The sequence below is a fragment of the Dreissena polymorpha genome, chromosome 1 (assembly GCF_020536995.1).
Source record: "Dreissena polymorpha isolate Duluth1 chromosome 1, UMN_Dpol_1.0, whole genome shotgun sequence".
Taxonomy (NCBI): domain Eukaryota; kingdom Metazoa; phylum Mollusca; class Bivalvia; order Myida; family Dreissenidae; genus Dreissena; species Dreissena polymorpha.
Window position 1 is genome coordinate 24,917,461 of NC_068355.1, and position 19,366 is coordinate 24,936,826.

Sequence of the window (19,366 nt, forward strand, 5' to 3'; positions counted from 1 at the left end):
TAATCCAGCGCTTCACTATTCTTTTCGGAACACCACAAGAAGCGGGAATGTATCGGCCGGCTAAGATTCGCATTCCGAGTGATAGACAAACAGTTTCCTTTCGTCGCAATAACGCCAGCGGAGAAGCCGACTACATTATTTAAATTTAAAGCGATGAATGCACTGAATTTGTTGGCTGTTAGACGCAACTCAGTTTTCAAAATTATGTTATAGCTTTTTATATCGCAAGTTTGAAATGAACACAACCCATTCACATTTATAAAGAGTGTGTCTTAAAGCACAGGTCGAGATGTGTTTTTTTCTAATCATTAATAAAAAGGTAATTTAAGCATCATTTTGGGAAAACAGGACTTAATTTTCATTCCAGTACCAGAGACTGTCTTTAAACGAAAACCACCATAACATCAGAAAGGGTCGTCCTTGATTAGCTTGTGTGCATTGCACAGGCTAATCAGTTTGCACAGGCTAATATTATTATCTTGACATGCATTATGGCCCGTTTTCCCTGAACGCAGCCAATATGTACAGATTTCAATGATAAACATGAGAATGACACTTTCCGCTTTTATTGTAATTTTCGTTTAAATGAAGTCTCTTCTTAGCGATAATACCGTTTAGACGGAAAGTGTCGTCCCTTATTAGCCACGCTTAAATGGGATGGCATTTTATGAACATTCATGAATCACAGTTTTCACAGAGCTCAATAAAAACAATGCAGCAACAGCATAACTCGTGCGCTATTGCCATAAAACAGCGGGGTTAATTATGACATAAAATACGCTATAAATGATATGATTTTTACGTGACGTATAAATACTTATGACAATGCATAATCTTATCAGAGATGTTTTCGGTTTTAAAGTTAAAGACTGAAACATTAGCCTAGAGTGCGACGGAGGTGTTGACTATCAGGACGTAGCGGTATTCGTCAGGGTCTAAACGGACCAGAGACTTCAGCAATATTCCCGGGGATCCGATTTCTATTGTCCAAATGGATTTCACAGGGATTCATTTGCCATTTTCAACTGATTGTATTTGTGCGAAATTTAGCTGCTGACCACTACGTTGTGATCGCTTTTTATTTGCAGAAACGCTTCCCGTATCAATGGCGGTGTAGACGTTTAGGATCCGATTTAGCCTCGTTCTGGGAAAACTGGATTGTATACATGTACGTTAAGTGTCGTACCAGATTAGCGTTAGCAGCCCGCACAAAGGGTAAACAGAAGGTTGTTGACATGTACGTTAAGTGTCGTCCCAGATAAGCGTTAGCAGTCCGCAATGGGTAAACAGAAGGCTGTATACATGTACGTTAAGTGTCGTCCCAGATAAGCGTTAGCAGTCCGCAAAGGATAAACAGAAAGTTGTATACATGTACGTAAAGTGTCGTACCAGATTAGTGTTAGCAGTCCGCATTGGGTAAACAGAAGGTGTTACACATGTACGTAAAGTGTCGTACCAGATTAGCGTTAGCAGTTCGCATAGGTCTAACAAAAGGTTTTATACATGTACGTAAAGAGCCCGCAAAGGGTAAACAAAAGATTTTATTTATGAACGTAAATTGTCGTCCCAGATTAGCTTAAGCAGTCCGCATAGGGTAAACAGAAGGTTTTACACATGTACTTAAAGTGTCATATCAGATAAGCGTGAGCAGTTCGCATATGATAAACATAAGGTTTTATACGCGTACGTAAAGTGTCGTCCCAGATTAGCGTTAACAGTTCGCATATGGTAAACAGAAGGGTTTACACGTGTACGTTAAGTGTCGTCCCAGATTAGCGTAAGCAGTTCGCATATGGTAAACAGAAGGTTTTATACATGTACGTAAAGTGTGGTCCCAGATTAGCGTAAGCAGTTTGCTTATGGTAAACATAAGGTTTTATGCGTGACGTAAAGTGTCGTCCCAGATTAGCGTAAGCAGTCCGCATAGGGTAAACACTTTCCGCCGAAGTTGGAATCTTCTTTAAAGGAGACTTTCCTCAAACTAAATATTTCATAAAAGCGGAAAGTGTCGTCCCTAATTATTAGGCTGTTCGGACATGCCTTAGCCCCGTTTCACCGAACGCGGCACAAGTGAATACAAATATGTGATACGTGCAAGCAGTCAATTGTAAACGTTGAATCATTTCAACGATTTGTGTTATACTCCAAAGTAATGGTAACATTGCTGCAAGTATAAAGAAAAACAACTATACTCAATTCAGGGCCACTTCGCGTTCAATTTACCGTTGGTTTTCTATCTACAAATAACTCGTATCGCTTTATCTCAACATCATACAAACTTCGATTGTGTTTTCATGTAAACTGTTTAACAGTTTATCAGTTTATTTAAGTCTAATCCACAATACATTATAACAATCATAACAATAAATGATGCATAGCATGGATGAATGTAATGTAAATGATCTATGTGCATCAACCAAATAAATGCTCTTCCAATTCGTGGGGGAACTATTGGGACGGCACTAATACACAGCCTGGCTCCTACAAACATATACGTGTTCGTATAAATCGTAGGTAAATCTAAGGCAAATTTAACTAGTTCTATCAAAACATCTTTGGGACTAATAATCTTTGGGAATATCGAATACCTATCTCATTAAGAATATGATTTCATGATGAAAATTCCCTGCACACAACTTTTAATTTTTGACACAATATACACATTCAAAACATACAATAAGATAATTGATGAAAATAAATATGCGAGCAATACTTTTTACTCACGAATTAGGTAGTCATAAAGACAGCCCTTTTTGCCCGTACTTTGTTGTTTATGCATTACTCGTACCCTAGCAGTTTACACGGTGTCAACAAATCTGACCTAAACATAGGTATAGAGCACTAATGCGCTTTGTCGGCACAGCTGTTTAACCAGCTTTTCACATTAAATGACTTTTACATAACGCCTGCAGACACGCATATATATTTTCGAATATTCCATAGGCTGATTCGAGATAAAACCCCTGAACTTTTGCTACATTACTATGTCTGTGCTCAGCGCAAAGGATGTATCCCTGTTCAGTGTAAGGAATTCCGGACTTCTGTATGTTCAAACGATACAAATTGTGGCCCAGTTACGCGTTAACATCTATCTCCAAGAATTTCAGTGTCAGTACTCGTTCACTAAATTGTCCGGTGAATATATAATTGACTATCGATAAACACAGTTTTGCTTTCAAGATGAGAAAGCATACATTACCGAAATATTAAAGTGTCACGATAAGAGAAAAATCGTTTAATTATCCAACCACAATATTTGCCGTACTTGGTCAGCACGTGTGGAAATTGTTCCTGAACGCCTGGAAAGGCCGCCATAATTATTAAGTTTGCTATTTTGAATTCAATTTTGTATCGAAAAGCATTGTGCTAAAATGTGCCATTTACAATTCGCAATGAGATTTTTAATGACCCTCGTGATGCAAAAATGGATCTTTATTTCGTATGCGCCAATCCAATATATATCCCAATGAGTGAATTTATAGCCAATAGCATCGCCTCTGACGAGACTGCGAAAAACGCACATGTTGGGTTTAGGATACCCTGAACGAAACGCATAAGACCCATTTTTGCATGACGCGGCTATTCAAGTGTGGTTTAAATGTTTCAAAGAAAACTGCGTTTAAATCAAATATTAACATACGATTTATATTTTGATAGTGAAGAAATATACTTATAATAAGGCATGTGAGGACACATATGATGTGCGCTCCCGTAGTATAATTGTATCTACTGACACTAATGTGTGGTTTGACAATGATATCACACATTTCATGCGACAATTATGCGTTTTTCAAGTGAAAAAAAGTATGGTAATATACAAATGCATGCATTTTAGTGTTCTTTAGTGTAATTTTGTAATAATATTTTGGTTGCTTGTTAGATAAGAAGTAGTGCAACATCAACAGTAATATTGTTCACATGTGAATACGCATTTAAGAGTACGTTTGTAGTCGTGCTCAGAAGGTCTTCATGTCATCGATCACGCCTCACTAACTTTTTCTAGCAAATTATTTTAAAACAGATGCGACTACGTCTCTCATGTTCGCTCTAGCCTGTTACGAAACATTTATGCCGGTTTGTACTTTGTAGCCATATACTTACAGTTACTGGTCACGCGATTTTCCAATATTTTGCTATCAAATGGTCAGCATTCTTTTCACAAAACATTGTTTTCGATTGTTTAGAGATTAAGAAATTCTTATGGTGTATAATGTACATCTCTTTTTGACCAACGTAAATACAGTGATTCGTATTGTTTAACCATTTAACGACCTTGGACTAAAATATAATTTAACTTATTAAAACAACATAATAAATACATGTTTGATATAAGTTTGTATTCTGTTGAATACATATGTGTGCCATTTCATCACTTCAGCAATTATACTTAACATTTCAACAGAATGACAGACAAGACCAAATCACTATAATCCCCTGACTTGGAAGATATGACATGTAAATATGTTTGATACGAAAAATAAAATTTCATATAAATGTGTACTAGATGTTAGCTTTAAGAACGAAAACAAATTTTCAGAACGAACACATGTTTCTCCCATTCATTTTGCCTGATGTCAGATAGTGGTCAACATTTGTCTTAAATAATTCTTAAGTGCCACATTGAATCAAGTACATAAAAAATCGCATATTTTATAAAACGTTCTGCCTGACATACTTAACCTACTCTCAATAGGAGTGGGCTTCGTCTACTGAAAATACCAATCATGGCGTGAAATGTACGTGTGCACAGATTAACGTGTACGTTTTTAAGTTTGTCATTCCCATGAATTAGTGACTTGTTCCTATGATTAAGTACGTCATTGAATTGACTTACTTTCTCATTCCCACGGCTAAGATTTTTCATTCTCATTACAAAGTTATCTCGTTCCCACTACCTTATTAATCGTGGGAACAACATAACAAGTCTTTGGAGCGACATACATAATATCTGCATGAAGAACAATCCCCAAGTGAAGATCTGTCAGAATAGTTATAAAGGTTCTGAAAGGTATCCGAGTCTGACCAAAGTATGACGGGGGACAAACGAAAAAACTGAGAGACAGACCTAATCACAATATGCCATCGCCAAAAGGGAAATTTATATAGAAGTGAGGAAACAATTCACATACATTTTTTATTTGCTATAACAACATTTTTTTACAGTACAACAATATTCCTGCTCTATGCATGGCTATATACATTAAATGGAGTGAAACATCAAGAAATGGATCAGCAAATCACATACATTAACATGATTATATCCCTAAACATACCAAAACTACAATGATATTATATTATATGACATGTGCTATGTCTTAAAAAAACAACAACAATTAATGTGCACCAAACTACAAAAATTATTCAATTCAATAACACAAACATTATAGCCATGCAAAGGCAATTATGTATCCCTGATAAAGTCCTGATCGTTAGTGATACACAATCAATGGTTAAAAGACCTAGTGGTACGTTGCATAAAGTTTTCTTTATTCAACAAGTTTCTGCTTTTGCAAAATGTTATTTTGGGATAATCGAACAAATTAAGACATGATTTTGAACCTTAAATCTACTTTTACCAATATAGTTTATTGCTTATAAATATGTTGTTTATATATTATAGAAACAATTTTATTATAGCTAAACATACATACAAATAAACAAAATATATTTTTGTTCGAAATAAAAAAATGATATCAAAAATTTGAAATATTACACAATTTTGTCTAATAAAAAGCTGTGTATAATTTTTAACAACAAAGCAGACATGTTTAATGCAAAGCAAGCTGAGTATAAACAACCACTATGTATGGAATCCAATCATAAGACATCAGATGAGTTGGGAGTTTTACGGAACCTGGCCGCAGTGAATGTGCGTCAACGAAATAATAATAAAGTCATTTAATGTGGAGCAGTCAACATGAAAACAGCTTTTACAAAACTTGTAAACAATCAACTAAAAGCAATCATTCAAAACTGGAAAATAGTCACATCAATTTACAGCTATAATTCAAAATTAGACACCTTAACAAGCAATAACAAGTCAATAAATAAAAATTTATATATTAACACATATTGCTTCAGTGTTAAAATATACAATGTGATATTGTATGAGAACATGCACTAATAATAGTCAGAATTGCTTCGGTGTTAAAATCTACAATGTGATATTGTATGAGAACATGCACTAATAATAGTCAGAATACCAAATTTTTAGCACTGTATGGCCAATTTTGGCAATAAAAATATGATGAACTTAAATTGATGCCATACTGGTGAATTTGGTGAATTTGGTATAACGCATAGAAATAAACAATTATGCAAACCATATTTCTTTAGTGATTATTGAATGAATATAGTACATAGTTTATAGTGTGGAATAATATAAAAAAAGATTCAATGTTCTTGTTACGTTGAGAGGTACAATTATACTCTAACAAGGGAGACGACTTTTATTTAGTATATCACAGTTGCTCTCCCTTGAATCGTTCTTCACTGTTTTCCAAATTTCCAGATAATAGTTGCTTAATTATATTCACTGAAAAGCTTGACATAAAACAAGGTGTTTCTAATGCTTAAAGTATGTTAATGATCTGATATTCTGCATGTCTTAATTTACTATACAGGTTAATGTGCTCATTCATCCAAAGCAATTCTTTCTCTATTGCCTGATATGTAAATGATGTTTAATATGAAACAATTTTGTACAAATGAATTCAAACAGTGAATGTATCTGTTTGAAATGGCAACATTTTATGAATAATGTACAAACAAAAACATTATGTTCGCAGTTGATCTATTTACAAATGACAAAATAAACGTATATACAGTGACAATTAAATCTGTGTTACGTTATTCACTTATTACATTAGAAAAGCTGGTCGCAAATGTGTACATACAAATATTTAAAGCATAATGAACTTTTAATGCTAGAATGCAAATGTCATAACAAATAATTAGCATGTCAGTATATGATACAACAAGAACAATCTACAACCATATCTAGGATCATTATTCATGAAAATACTCACTTTGAAACAAAATTACTTGTGGAGGAATTACTATCATATTTTCAACAATGAAAGCATCCTTTTTTAATAATTAAACAAACTCCATTACAATTAAGATGCACTTCTAAATTACACTTTATTTAAATAGTTTTTCCATTAATGTGTTCATCAATTATTGCAATATTATGCATGTACATTCACACAATTTTTATAACGCGCTTAACTATTGTTAATATTAAACAAAGTATCTGTTGCCAATAAATAAATTGATAATTAACAGAAGGTTAATATAGTTTGAATAAATCAAATTATTATTTGATATCTTAATATTACATCACTACATGAAATTCTTGATAAAATACTGCCTCAAAAGAGCAAACTGATGAGAAATGTACACAGACAGAATGACAGACATATCAAAATAGAAGCATCTCAATTATGAACCGTTCTGATCAATTATTTTACCTATTGCTATTGCTATTTTATAGGTAAAAACTAAAAATAAGCATGTCTTGTTTATACAATAAATAAGCTAAATATTGTCCAAGGTATCAGCATTATTTAAACAACTTTGTGAAGGCTTAAAATCAATGTTTAAAAAACAACAATTGTAAAATCATGTGTGTCTGTCTGTTTACGATAATCAGGATAAAGCTATATAGAGTCAGTTTCTGAATACAGACACAATTGTAGTACTTGCATTATTTTGCTCTTGAAATAAAACTTTAAATTACTGCTATTACTGAGTTTCCCCTTATCATATTGGTCTATTTACCAATATATAACAAAATACTTAATCATCAAGATACTGTCAGTATCATTATGCCCATACAATATGAAATGTAGATTTTTCTTCCCATACAATCAGACTGTACACTCGAGACAAAGCTGCTGGTCATAGGACATGGCTGGTAAAAACACTTGGCTGGTCACATGACTTGGCTGGCCACACAATTTAGCTGATCCTAAGACTTGGCTGATCACAGGACTTCGCTGGTCACAGGACATGTCTGGTAAAACACTTGGCTGGCCACAAGACGTGTCTGGCCACAGAACTAAGCTGATCTTAAGACTTGGCTTATCACATGACGTGTCTGATCACAGGACTTGTCTGATCACAGGACTTGGCTGGTCTTATTGTGCTTTGTCATTCCCTCATTTTTTTCTTAACAGTGACAGGTGTTTTCCTGCTTTCCCAATATTTCAAGATGAGGAATTCCATCGTAAATGCTTAGGACTGTGAGTCTTTTAAGAAGCCAACGCAGGCACTTATTGACTATCATGCTTAAATTGTATGTATAAATGATCTTCAAAGGCATGCATGGCGTCAATCTAATGACAAGTGCTGTACCAGGCTATCTTTTTGATTGGCCGGTTTAATTACATCGATTGGGATCTGAAATAAAGACGGGTATGTTAATGTTAATTTCAGTTCATTATTCTGATTGTGTTACTTAGGAAAGCAATGAAAAAGAACAAAACTGGCATATGGTGCTAAAGCTTCTTTGATTTGAATTTTTAGATAGGTGGTCCGAGATATATTTCTTAATTATTAAATATTTACTGCAAAATAATATTAACATGTAATGAAAAAAGTTTTTTATCTCTAATTCCACTAATGCAAAAGGAAGCTGATATACAATACGCAACAGTACACGTCCACATGGCGATTAACATGTTTGGAGAGTTGCATAACAAAATAAGAAATATGTTTTGAGGTTATATATGCCACACAACCTGACAGGCGGACAAACGTTTAGACGGACCAGTGTTTCCTTAAACTGTCTCTGACAGTAGGTATTTACAAAAAGCCTACACACGTCTCACAAACTCACAAAGGTTCTATGTGCAGGATGTTCACAGGCAGCAGGTCAGGTAACATGGAGAGGAGAAAATCTCAATACATCGACAGCTGCTGGCTTGAAAGCTGTGACTGTAACTGCATCCAGAAGAAACTTAACGCCTTGATATTCGGGTTGTCTGGAAAAAGTAGATTGTGTGTCAAACTTGACAGATAATTGTGCAAATATATCAAGCATTTTTTGCATTATAGAAAATGTCTTTGACAACCATAAGCTTCCATATTGCTTAGCCAACATAAACAGATTTGAACAGAACCAATTGTGTGACAACAACGTTTCAGAGATGGAAAGCTTTTGAAAATATTATAGACATGCAATGCAATCATTTAAAATCAACAGAGAATATGTGTTGAGTTAATTTAAGTATATTATTAAACTTTATTTCACAGGTGGTTATAGAGAAACAAATATGTTCACCAGGTGCATAGCAATGGGGGAAAGGGACTTTCTCTTAATCCCCGAGTGTAATAAATTTCCTAATATTTCATCACTTTACATTTGCAGTACTTAACAAGGGCTGTTTGTAAAACATGCATGCCCCCCATATGGGCTGTCCGTTGTGGTGGCAGCCATTGTGTGAATACGATTTTTGTCACTGTGACCTTGACCTTTGACCTAGTGACCTGAAAATCAATAGGGGTCATCTGCGGGTCACGATCAATGTACCTGTGAAGTGTCATGATCCTAGGCAAAGGCGTTCTTGAGTTATCATCCGAAAATCATTTTACTATTTCGGGTCACCATGACCTTGACCTTTGACCTTTTGACCTCAAAATCAATAAGGGTCATCTGCAAGTCATGATCAATCTACCTATGAAGTTTCATGATCCTAGGCGTATGCGTTCTTGAGTTATCATCCGAAAACCATTTTACTATTTCGGGTCACCGTGACCTTGACCTTTGACTTAGTGACCTCAAAATCAATAGGGATCATCTGCGAGTCATGATCAATGTACCTATGAAGTTTCATGATCCTAGGCCCAAGCGTTCTTGAGTTATCGTCTGACAACCACCTGGTGGACGGACCGACAGACTGACCGACCGACATGAGCAAAGCAATATACCACCTCATCTTCGAAGGGGGGCATAAAAATGCATGAACATAGCTCAGATATCATGTCTTTGCGTAATACTGTATTAATTTGGGACCTTAGTCAAGTGGTGGGATGCCTGTCTAGGAATCGAAAGGTCCCAAGGTAGAATTCTGCTCAAACCACAGAACTGTGCATATCAAACAATTAATCCCATTCTTGTTCTATTGGGTACCTGTGAGGGAAATTAGCAAATCTGCTGTGGTTGCATAATGTGCATAATGTAAACGGACAACTTATATCCCAGTGATCTGGTGCCACAGTTTACGTTTTGCAATGGTTAGGGGACTTACCTGTTGAGATGTAGTGGCTGAGTTGGAGTTGTTAGGATATTTCTCTGTGAACAGAAAACCAGCTCTTTGCGCATCACTGACATATGTCCCTGTAAACCAAATAATTCATGCATTCTGAAATAGCATCAGTTATATTGGAGGTCAAACAATGTTGTTTGATTAAATAATATAAGAAATACATTATGTTTGAAGGCTCTTGATACAAACGAGGTATACAATAAACACTTCACACACACACAGCCTACTATATACTGTACACTTGATACAATCATTTTTCATCCATATCTAACCAATCTGCATTAAGTTACTTGTAACTCCAAAAGAGTTGGATGGATGGACATAAGGAAGAATGGAAGGACAGAGAATTCTACAATTCTATCCGATCCGACCTCCCCCCTGCACCCTTTCAAGGAAATACAAAATGGCAACGATTATGAATATTTACAATTACATAAGTTTAAGTTAGCAGCACGGATAGAGTATTACCAATGTATAACACAAACACACTATTGAAATAAAAGTTTGAGTAGTAACACACTGCACATTATAGACGGTCAATTACAGGACCAATGTACCTTGTAGAAGAGGTAATATCAGCCCACTTGGCAGGACAGTTTGGAGCCCCAGCTTTTGACTGGCTGCACCTATCCGGGCCCAGCTTACCAGAAAGCCTGTTGTTCAGCTGGGTACCAATCTATTGCATGGGATCCTGTAGGAACCGGCTCTTAAAACAAAATTCAGGAACTTAAATAAATAGTGAAGGTAATAATTGTATAATGTGCTGAAGTCATTTAAATAATTGTTTTGCTAAAATTAAATAAAATTTAACAAGTCTATTACAGCGGATTTTGTAAAAGACAAACGCTTTGTTTAAGAGCTGAATTTCGGCCGAAAATTACACAAAACTATGCCTTTACCTTTTATGATTAAACCTGATATTAGATCAATTGCTATTTATTTACCAAGTTGATTAATTTTAAAAACACATACTTACCATTTGATGCTTTGACCTTTTTCTCAATCAGGCAGAAACAATTAAAATTGATATCAGATCAAGTGCTATTTGCATTTTATTTACTATGTGTGATCAATTTAAAAGCACATAATTCCCATTTGATGCTAGGAACTTTTCAGGCACATAAAATACTGATGTTAAGTGAAGTATACGAGTCTCATTCTGGGAAAATAGGGCTTAATGTATGAGCAGTCTGCACAGGCTAATCTGGGATGACACTTTAATAGGACTTTATGTATGTGCAGTCTGCACAGGCTAATCTTGGATGACAATTTAATAGGACTTAATGTATGTGCAGTCTGCACAGGCTAATCTGGGATGACAATTTAATATGACTTAATGTAGGTGCAGTCTGCACAGGCTAATCTTGGATGACAATTTAAGCACATACATGAAGCCCCATATCCCAGAACACCACTAAGATACTACTTATTGTTCTTGTTGCTGCTGCTGCTGCTGCGACTGGGCCTTAGACAGAGATGGAGCGAGTCTCGACGCCGAAGTCGCCACCCCAAACCCGAGAATTGCCGACAACTGTTGTTGAATGGCGTCAATCGCATACTGCTCTCCAGGCCTTAGGTTCACATTATTCGAGAACAACATATCGAGTAGTCACATTAATGGACATGTCACGCAACGCCTGCTCTACCTGTTGGATCAGATAGTTTCAGTTCGAGCGACTTGTCCGGCATAATTTGTCGACGCCCATCATCCAATTGTTGCTAAGCGACATCGATGCTAAGACGGAAGTCAAACTCACCAAGGCTCTGCTGTTGGAAGTGTTGATGTAGCCAACATGGGAGGAGATATTGATAGGAGGCTTGGTAGTCTGACGCAAGACGTCTTCATGCTGAATTTCTTAAGCGAGTTGAAATATTTGTGCAAGAAGGGGGTTGTCATCGACTTTCACTTCAATGACGTTTGTCATGTTTGCTAGTTAAGTTCACTGAAAAGGAAATGGAAAGTAAACTAAAACCAGATTGTTTAGAGACACATGAATAAGCCTTGCAACACCTTACTTTACAGACCTGTTTTTTAAATGCCTAACATTGTGCCTATAATTCATATTTAGAATATTGCCAATAATTTTTCACCAATTAGAACTCAAAATAACATAGTTTCAATGTTTTACTCGAAATTGGAATTTTTGGGTTTGTAGCAAGGTGTAACATTTATTTTTTGTAAATCAAAAACAGGCATTACTTTAGCAATTTAGAATGTGAGACTGTACACCTTTAATTGTGTGACTATAGAACTTTAAATGTGAGACTACATCATTTTAAATGTGATACTAAGCAACTTAAAATGTGAGACAACACAACTTTAAATGTTACAATCTACATATTTAACTGTGAGTCTGCACACCTTTATATGTCACAGTTTATGACTTATACCTGAGACTTCACAACTTTAAATGTGAGACAATACAACTGTATGGCATTTAATAAGAAACAATAGATGTGAGTTCAAAATAGTAATTAAACGTAGTGAAATAAGCAAACTAGAGCTTTGTCACAGATGTAACGAATACCTCCCATGCCGCATTGACACATAATATTTTGCATGCCGTCTTTACAAAAAACAGCAGACACCATGTTCAATTTTTAAAACGCACTAAGTGACCCCTTGACCTAGTTTTTGACCCAGAAAGGCCCATGTTCTAACCTGGCCTTAATATCATCTCCATAAAACTTCTGACCAAGTTTGGTGAAGATTGGATGTAAACTACTTGAATTAGAGAGCGGACACCATGCTGAATGTTAAATAATGCACAAAGTGACCCGGTGACCTAGTTTTAGGCCCTGAATGGCCCATGTTCAAACTTGTCCTAGAGATCATTTAGATAAAACTTGTGACCAATTTTGGTGAGGATTGGAGAAAAAAACTACAACATGAATGTTTAAAACACACGAAGTGACCCCGTGACCTAGTTGTTGACCCGGCAAGGACCATATTCAAACCTGGCCTAGACATAATGTAGAAACAACTTCTGACCAAGTTTGGTGAAGATCGGATGAAAACTACTTGAATTAGAGAGCGGACACTAAATACGGACCGACAAACCGACTGACCCACAGACAAGTTCACTCCTATATGCCCCCCTAAACTTCGTTTGTGGGGGTATAATTAAGCCAGTTATTCTGATAAAAAACTTTAAAATGTGCTATAACAAGGGGCTAGCTCTGTGCAGAGTTTATTTTAACCATTTTTCGGATTGGGACAATTCGTAAAGAATCATAGTGTTTTGAATTAAATTGGGAAAATGGTTGTAGTTTTGGCTAAACATAATTTAAAAATTGAGAATAAGTGCTATCAAGATAAATTGCACTAAGGTTCAACTTATAGAGCTGCATAAGGAAACAAACTCAATTTGTAACCTATTAACATTTTGTTTGGGGTCAAACCTTGAATTGAGAACTTTAGCCTGTAATTATGGAAAAAATAAACTGTTTAAGATAAGGAATGGGACTCAATTTGGCCCCAATTTCGACAAATGAATAACACTGTATGATCTCACCTGAAGCTCAAGAAGCTGAGCTGATATGCTGGCCTCGCTGATATTGCCAAAGGCTGAATTTGAGTTCTGATTAACTCAATGTTGCAACCTATCAAAACATTCTTTTTCTTCCGGGAAACCATGAATTGAGAACTTAAGCCAGTTATCATAAATATAGACTTAGATAAGAATGGGGCTGAATTTCGGCCCATTTTTTTTTTATAATTAACACTGTAAGGTCTCACCTGAAGCTCTAGAAGCTGAGATTGACATGATGGCCTTGCTGATATTGCTAAGAGACGAGTTTGAGTTCTGCTTTCTTCAGGTTGCGAGTCGAAGGGCGTATTGGACCACACAACAAAACTGCTGTTATTTTTCAAAGCCTTCTCTTGCATCAATTCAATGTGAGGCCTTTTAGGCTCGGAGTGCTAAGTGCTCATAACAAAACCAGACGTGTTCACTTTAAGCACCTTGTTCAAAATGGTGGGCGTAATTTGCGTCTGTGGCACACCCCATGGATGTATGGATATCTTAGTGTTTACAACAAAGTCTTTACTGCCTTTCTGTGTCAGCATGGATGTATTGTGCTCTGGGTGTTTACAACCAAGTCTTTACTGCCTTTCTGTGTAATCATGGATGTATTGTGCTCTGGGTGTTTACATCCAAGTCATTACTGCCTTTCTGTGTCAGCATGGGTGTATCGTGCTCTGAGTTCACAGCAAAGTCATTACTGCCTTTCTGTGACAGCATGGATGTATTGTGCTCTGAGTTCACAACCAAGTCATTACTGACTTTCTGTTTCAGCATGGATGTATTGTGTTCTGGGTGTTCACGGCATAGTCATTACTGCCTTTCTGTGTCAGCATGGATATATCTTGCTCTGGGTGTTCACAGCATAGTCATTACTTCCTTTCTGTGTCAGCATGGATATATCTTGCTCTGGGTGTTAGCATGGATGTATTGTGCTCTGGGTGTTCGCAGCATAGTCATTACTGCCTTTCTGTGTCAGCATGGACGTATCGTGCTCTGAGTTCACAGCAAAGTCATAACTGCCTTTCTGTGTCAACAAGGATGTATTGTGCTCTGTGTTCACAACCAAGTCATAACTGCCTTTCTGTGTCAGCATGGATGTATTGTGCTCTGTGTTCACAGCCAAGTCATTACTGCCTTTCTGTGTCAACAAGGATGTATTGTGCTCTTGTGTTCACAACCAAGTCATAACTGCCTTTCTGTGTCAGCATGGATGTATTGTGCTCTGTGTACACAGCCATGTTATTACTGCCTTTTTGTATCAGCATGGATGTATGGTGTTCTGTGCTCACAGCCAAGTCATTACTGCCTTTTTGTGTCAGCATGGATGTTTTGTGCTCTGTGTTCACAGCAAAGTCATTACTGCCTTTCTGTGTCAGCATGTGTGTATTGTGTTCTGTGTTTACTGCCAAGTCATTACTGCCTTTTCTGTGTCAGCATGGGTGTATCGGGTTCTGTGTTCACAGCCAAGTCATTACTGCCTTTCTGTATCAGCATGGATATATCTTGCTCTGGTTGTTCAAAACAAAGTTATTACTGCCTTTCTGTGTCAGCATGGATATATCTTGCTCTGGGTGTTCACTGCATAGTCATTACTGCTTTTCTGTGTCAGCATGGATATATCTTTCTGTTGGTTTAGACAGCATAATCATTACTGCCTTTCTGTGTCAGCATGTATATATCTTGCTCTGGGTGTTCACAGCATAGTCATTACTGCCTTTCTGTGTCAGCATGGATATATCTTGCCCTGGGTGTTCACAACCAAGTCATTACTGCCTTTCTGTGTCAGCATGGATGTATTATGCTCCGGGTGTTCACAGCATAGTCATTACTGCCTTTCTGTGTTAGCAAGGATATATCTTGCTCAAGGTGTTCACAGCATAGTCATTACTGCCTTTCTGTGTCAGCATGGAAATATCTTGCTCTAGGTGTTCACAACCAAGTCATTACTGCCTTTCTGTATCAGCATGGGTGTATTGTGTTCTGTGTTCACAGCCAAGTCATACTGCCTTTCTGTGTCAGCATGGATGTATCGTGCTCTGGGTGTTCACAACCAAGTCATTACTTCCTTTCTGTGTCAGCATGTATGTATTGTGCTCTGGGTGTTCACAACCAAGTCATTACTGCCTTTCTGTGTCAGCACGGATGTATTGTGCTCTGGGTGTTCACAACCAAGTCATTACTGCCTTACTGTGTCAGCATGGATGTATCGCGCTCTGGGTGTTCACAGCCAAGTCATTACTGCCTTTCTTTCTCAGCATGGATGTATCTTGCTCTGGGTATTGACAACCAAGTCATTATTGCCTTTCTTTGTCAGTAACATTGCCAAAAGTCCGTTCTATTATGATATTTTGGCCGCTGAGAGGACAATCTGGGGCAGTCCGCAACCCTACTGTTGTCCAAACTATCAACAGCAAAAGTATCCCACTAGGAAAGCTTACGCTTTTATTGTTCTTTGATTTTCTCCCGTTCAATTTCTGTTTGTCTCATAAAGATTGGAATGAGTTATTGAACTTTTTATTCTTCATGATATTTGTTGTGATGTCCAACAGCAACAACTGACTGTTAGCGTTACCATAACTACTGCTATAACTTTTCGTGTCTGTAACACTAGTCCCTTTCAGGCCCACGCGCAACTCCAGCTTAATAAAACTACCCAGGCTTATGTTTGGAAAATGTAACGTGGGCATTGCGTTTGTTCAGAACAGATTCATGCTCAGAATTTCCTGCAGAACAGAGTTGTTCAACGATGCTGACTTTTTGAGGCAGGAGGTCAAGGGGGAGGAGTTAAAAGTCAAGGCAGGGGAAGGGTCGTTCTGGACTGGGGCTCCTGCAGGCGTGACTGGTGTGGTTTCTGGGCCAACTCGATATCAATGCTGGTGCTCTGCTGAAAACAACAACAACACAGTGGGTGATAGGAACTTTTAACAAATATATTACAATCTATAACAAACTATGCCTCTTAACTGGCTGTGAAGGTTTTCAACATGAATTTCTAATCTGGCATTTTATTGGTTCCTTGTCCTTAATAGCATGAAAATAAATACAATTAAGTCATTCTGTATTAAAACAAGAAAAGTGTTGGCTAATGCTATACTTATCTGTACAGTTATATCTATAATCTTTACTCCATTTCCAGAAATGTATTTTCATAGGCCAATATGCAGATCACTAATGTTAGAAAGTGTCGTCCAAGATTAGCATGTGAAATTCACATAAGCTAATTAGGGAGGGTTCTTTCTGACTAGACTGGATTTTCATAAAGAGGATTATTTGTTCAACAAAAAAAACCTTTAACAGGAAAGTGTTGTCCATTATAAGCCTGTGCAAACTGCACAGGCTTATCTGTGACAACAATTTAAGCACATGCACAAGGCCCCATTTTTCCGGATATCAAGTATGATGAGCTATGGGTCAGGGGAGTGGATGTATCGTCCTGGACTGGGGCTCCTGCAGGCAGGACTGGTGCTGATGCTGGGCCAAATCGATATCAATGGTGGTGCTGTCCTGAAAAAACAGCACAGTGGGTGATGTGAACTTGTAAAAAATGTTTATATTACAATCTATACGAAACTATGCCTCTTGATTGGTTGTGAAGGTGTTTAATAGGCAAAATTTCCTTTTAATGAATTTCTAATCTGGCATTTCATTGGTTTATTGTCCTCAATAGCACGAAAATTAATAATTAATCAAACCATTTCGTATTAAAACATTGTTGGCTAATAATACACTGTATACCAACCTGTATATTCATAATGATGTAATTTCATTAGCCAATATGCGGCTCCTAAATATTACAAATAGTCGTCCCAGATTAACATGTGAAGTCCACACAAGCTAATCAGGAAGGACACTTTTTGACTAGACTGGATTTTCATAAAGAGGATATTTCTTTTCCACAAAAATACCTTCACATATGAAATTGCTGTCCCAAATATGCTGTGTGGATTGCACAAGCTAATCTAGGACAACGACAACAATTTAAGCACATGCATTAAGCCCCATTTTAAAGAAGTTTTTTTTCCTGTATACAATCAAAAAATAATAGAAAATCATCTTCTTAACATTGTTTTTAAATTGTACTCATTATATGTATCACTTTACGTTTCCATTTATTTTACTGCTCATATACATTGGATTTAAATTTTGTTTTGCCCTTAAAAACTACACACTGACAACACTAGTTTGCCCGTTCTTTGGTGATGCCTAAAAATCCACATTTTCACAGTAACCAATACCAAGAAATGATTTTTTTTCCAAGTAAATTGCTATCATAAACTTTGTTTGATATGTTGAGGGAAAACCAGTGTCCGACAAATCCATTGCCCGGAGCCCGGGGGCTACCGAATTTTTACATCGGGCTACTGAAATTTTCCAGCTCACGCCCGCCGGGCTACTATAAATCTATAAGAGCGGTAGCCCGGTTTATTTACAGACATACGTAGAATAAACACGTTGACCTTGTAATTGTACACTGTGTATTGATTATAATCCGATATAAAGTGCAATCAATTATCTTATCAGTCACCAATCACTTGCGGTAATGTCGATTGTAAACAGTAACAGTGTATTTTAATCATTCAGAATCAACATTTGTCGCCTGCTAATAATATAATGAGAGCCGATTGGATAGTTTGCGCACGTGATGCAACATCATTTCGCAATTTGGAAATCTTTGTTAACCGCAACAATGAGTTTGAAAACGTTTTTCATTTCGTTAATTATCCAAGGACGCCGAAAATTAAACAAATCAAAACAACGGATTCTTCAAAACGGAAACGAAACCGAAAATAAATATTAATTACAATGGTGTGAACGCGGTTAACACCTGCCAATTAGTTTGCATGGGCAATTAATGATAAGGTTCGTCAAATGACGAAAAAAGAAAAGTTCTAGAATGCAGTATTTTTTTGCAATTATTAGTTGATATTGATTAAAATATCAGGACTTGCATATTACATTACTTGAAAAAAGTTCATATTTTCAGTATATTCGGTAATAAAATTTCGGGATGTGAAATCGAAGTACATCGCGAAAATAGGTGACATAACGATATACACACTATAAATAACGCAAGTAGATTGATCATTTTGTATATAAAATATATACAATTCACTACGCATGCACAATTTGCATTCATGGGTTTACTACGTGACGATGATGATCAATCTACTGGCGTTATTTATAGTAAACTAGAAGCTACCCACCTGTACCCAGTAACATTTATTACCGAATCTACTGAAAATATGAAACCTTAACAACTGTTTTCAAGTAATGCAATATACCAGTCGTGATATTTTATTCAATAAAAACTAATTATTGTTAAAAAAAACGGTATTTTAGAATTTGTTTCGTCATTCCTGGTCGACGGTCTCTTTTAAGGAGCGACTGTTAATAATTAAGTTAAGTTTGATTTCAATTGAGACAAACAGTGCTTTAATAATTTGAGCGAGTTGTATATAAGATGCACAGATTTTGTATCTTTTATTATAATGTATTAAATAAGTTTAGGTCACAATATATCGTCAGCTACTGACTAGAAATGATATTGACAGCGTACAATAACTATAA

At 36.5% G+C, this 19,366-nt stretch overlaps 1 long non-coding RNA gene across 6 annotated transcripts in view; it reads right to left on the reverse strand.

Annotated features, from left to right (window-relative positions):
* Positions 1–5,120: 5,120 nt before the first annotated feature.
* LOC127874526 (uncharacterized) overlaps positions 5,121–19,366 on the reverse strand; it is a 52,217-nt gene continuing 37,971 nt past the window's right edge. The window contains exons 5-10 of one of the 6 annotated variants that reach the window (XR_008046973.1): positions 17,087–17,302; positions 14,011–16,682; positions 10,829–12,214; positions 10,254–10,342; positions 8,843–8,987; positions 5,121–8,403 (exon numbers count right to left, since the gene is read on the reverse strand). This is a non-coding gene — a long non-coding RNA (uncharacterized LOC127874526). Of the gene's footprint in view, positions 8,404–8,842; positions 8,988–10,253; positions 10,343–10,828; positions 12,215–13,786; positions 13,953–14,010; positions 17,303–19,366 lie in introns of those variants that run through there. The other 5 variants (XR_008046975.1, XR_008046971.1, XR_008046972.1 and 2 more) reach the window with 5 other exon arrangements.